The 2,508-nt window shown below is 50.2% G+C and overlaps 1 long non-coding RNA gene across 1 annotated transcript; it reads left to right on the top strand.

Annotated features, from left to right (window-relative positions):
• The first annotated feature begins 477 nt into the window (after positions 1 to 477).
• LOC112410398 (uncharacterized) lies at positions 478 to 1,988 on the top strand. Its single transcript, XR_003005463.1, has 2 exons — positions 478 to 808; positions 1,140 to 1,988. It is a non-coding gene; the product is annotated as an uncharacterized LOC112410398 (long non-coding RNA).
• The last annotated feature ends 520 nt before the right edge of the window (positions 1,989 to 2,508 follow it).

Raw genomic sequence — 2,508 nt, 5'->3', positions numbered from 1 at the left:
CAGCCACCAAGAAGCCCGTGTGTGAGCACAGGTCACTATCCCCACCTTCCCTCCCGGGAGCTTCTGCAGCCTGCCACAGCCATGGTCCCGTGATCCAGGGACAATTTCCCCTGGAGAACGCACGATGCGTCTCCGGCTGGTGCAACGTCACGCTGCCCTCTGCCGCCACAGGCTCGCCCCGCATCCATACCCCTCTTTTCCCTGCGGCTTGAGTGAGCCAGATCCCCCGAATCAGCAGCTCCATTAACCCCGTCCTGTCTGAGTGAAGAACAGATGCCCTCAGGCGATCTACACGCAGAGGCAGGGCCAAATCCAAAGTTGAGCCCTGGGAGCTGTGTGAACAAAGAAGAGAAAGGTAAATTTCTCACAGCAGCCTCAGAAGCAGCAGATTAAAGCTCCACAATCAACTTGATGTACACTGCATCTGTGGAATACCTGAATAGACAACGAATCATCCCAAATTGAGGAGGTGGACTTTGGGAGCAAGATACATTATTTTTTTCCCTTTTCCTCTTTTTGTGAGTGTGTATGTGTATGCTTCTGTGTGAGATTTTGTCTGTATAGCTTTGCTTTCACCATCTGTCCTAGGTGTAAAGTAACGTGAGGAAACCGTTGTAATGTAGCATTGCCAGTGGAATTTTAGCCTTATTCAAAGAGACCGAAGAGTTTCCAAAGCCGATTCAACCTAATGTGTGAAGATTCTGAGACGTAGCATGCATCAGACTCCCCCATGGCCTTCGGAGAGCAGCTCGTAGGACACACATTTTACACATCCTTCACTGTCGGCAATGCTACCGTGCTCACTGAGGTGAGTGCAGGTTTCAAGTGTCTCTTGTTAATATGCCTGGTTGTGCCCTTAAGGGCGCCCGGCGCACTTGACTTCCATTAGATCATCCACCTAAGGAGAGGGCTCGGCACGTAGAATTCCCTGCAGTCCCCAGGAAGCAAGCCCTACTCTCTGTGTTAGAGAGACAGGTCTCCCCAGGTAACACTAAAGACTCGGCCTTTCAAATGATTCCACCAGTGGTCACCGTTCCCAATGAAAGCTGCCCTCAGCAAAACTCCTCTGAGCAATGCCAGGGCTCCACAGAGAGTGGCAATTTCTCCTTCTGTAACGTTACCTTTTTCTCACCCACCAGGAAGCAAGGCCCCTCCCATGGCATTGCAAACAGGCTTTCGGCCTCAGGAAGAAAAGTCCTTCTCCCCGGCAGCTGGAATGCTTTTTCCTGTCCTTCTCAGTTAACTTCCACAGGGAGGAGGGTGTTCAGCTTAAGCTATAAAACCAGCAGCGACCAAAGCCCTATACCTGAAGCTCTCCTTGCTTGAGGCCAAGCACGAAGTCCCTCTCCACTGAGGTCATGGTCTTCTCAACCGTCCTCCTTCTGGCTAGGAAATCTCACATATGTTTTACCAGTTGGATACCAGCCTTTCATGCAAACTAAAGGAGTTCGCTTCTACTCACCCTAGGAAAGGAAACTGAGTACTTCTTGTCTTTCGGCTGAAGGCGAAGTGTATTTCAGAGCTCTGCAACTTCTCACCCACCCACCCAGCTTCCTCTGGTGGGGACTCCATGACAGAGACAGTACACCGTGAGCGAAATCCTGTTCGTCTCCATGTGACAGGACAACAATGTTTACTGCTCCAGAAACGGGCCTTTTTACGTAGAGGAAACACTGTCTAGCCAACTCAGGCTTGCACCTCCTACCTGAAGGCAGCTATAAACTAACGAGAGGAGACCGTTGTAGTGCCAGCTTGCTGGGCGAATAGTAGCCTGTTCCGTTGTGACTGAGGAGTCTCACATGCCGAATCAATACAGTGTGTGAAATTTCTAAAAGCGAGCACGCCTCCGAATCACCCATGACCTAAGGGGAGCAGCTCGCAGAAGCAACCACAGAGTGGTTGCTTCTACCGGGTACACAGAGATGAGTGCATTTTCCAAGTGGCTCTTCACATCTTGCTTGGACTGTCGAGTTAACAGAGCTCCCCAGGTACTTGACTTCCACATGTTCATCCCCCAGAGGACAGAGTGCTGCTCCCTAGACTTTCTCTGCAATAGAGTGTATGCAAGCCGGAATTGTAGCCTTATTCCAAAGTTACCCAAGAGTTTCAAAAGCCAAATCGATACAATGTGTGAAATCTCGCTTGCATCAGACTCACCCTTGGCCTCCGGAGTGCAGTTCGTAGGATACTCATTTCACAGTCTTCACTCTAGACGCTTCTACCTTTTACGCTGAGACGAGTGCTTCTTCTTATCTTGCCTCGTTGTCCCTTTAACAGTGCTCCCCTTGCACTTGATCCTCCACCTAAGGCGATGGCTCTGCCCCTAGACTTTCCCTGCAGTATCCAGTAAGCAAGTCCTACTCTCCGTGTACGAGACAGGTCTAACCAGGCAACATTAAACTTGGCCTTGCAAATGCTTCCACCAAACGGTCAACATTCACAATGAAATCTACCCTCGACAGAACTCCTCTGAGCATCACCAGGATTCCACGAACAGTGTGAATTTCT

The sequence above is a fragment of the Neophocaena asiaeorientalis genome, unplaced genomic scaffold (assembly GCF_003031525.2).
Source record: "Neophocaena asiaeorientalis asiaeorientalis breed wild unplaced genomic scaffold, Neophocaena_asiaeorientalis_V1.1 scaffold3714, whole genome shotgun sequence".
In the NCBI taxonomy this organism is placed as follows: domain Eukaryota; kingdom Metazoa; phylum Chordata; class Mammalia; order Artiodactyla; family Phocoenidae; genus Neophocaena; species Neophocaena asiaeorientalis.
Note: the sequence above shows the minus strand (reverse complement) of the source record. Positions and strands in the feature narration are given on the sequence as shown.